Genomic DNA, 454 nt, shown 5'->3' with positions numbered 1-454 from the left:
CTGTTCTCGCGATGACCCTGGTTCATCTTCATCTCTCACTAAGCGAACTGATTTCTTTGTGTGTTTCTTTTTCTGTACAGGGGCGACTGATACTGGCACAGGTTGGTTCTCTGGTTTAGCTGCAGTACCTGTTGTCGTGGTAGGGGCAGCCACGGTACCTGTTGTCGTGGTAGGGGCAGCCACGGTGCCTGTTGTCGGGGTTTGGGTAGCCACAGTGCCTGTTGCCCTGTTTTCCATCTTTTCCCCCTTTTCCCCCTGAGGGTGCTGCCTAATATCAAGCAGTGTTTGGTAGATACTGGCCAGGGCCCAGCACAGTGCAGCAAGTTGTATGTCTTTGGAATAGCCACAGCATTTTTCTTTCAAATATTCTACCACTTCATGAGGGTTCTGTAGTTGTTTGGGAGTGAACTTCCAAGCCACTGGAGGTGAGAAGTTCTCTAGATACCTGCCCATA

The sequence above is a fragment of the Haliaeetus leucocephalus genome, unplaced genomic scaffold, assembly GCF_000737465.1.
Source record: "Haliaeetus leucocephalus isolate CR32 unplaced genomic scaffold, Haliaeetus_leucocephalus-4.0 Scaffold295, whole genome shotgun sequence".
In the NCBI taxonomy this organism is placed as follows: domain Eukaryota; kingdom Metazoa; phylum Chordata; class Aves; order Accipitriformes; family Accipitridae; genus Haliaeetus; species Haliaeetus leucocephalus.
This window is presented reverse-complemented; position numbering follows the sequence as displayed.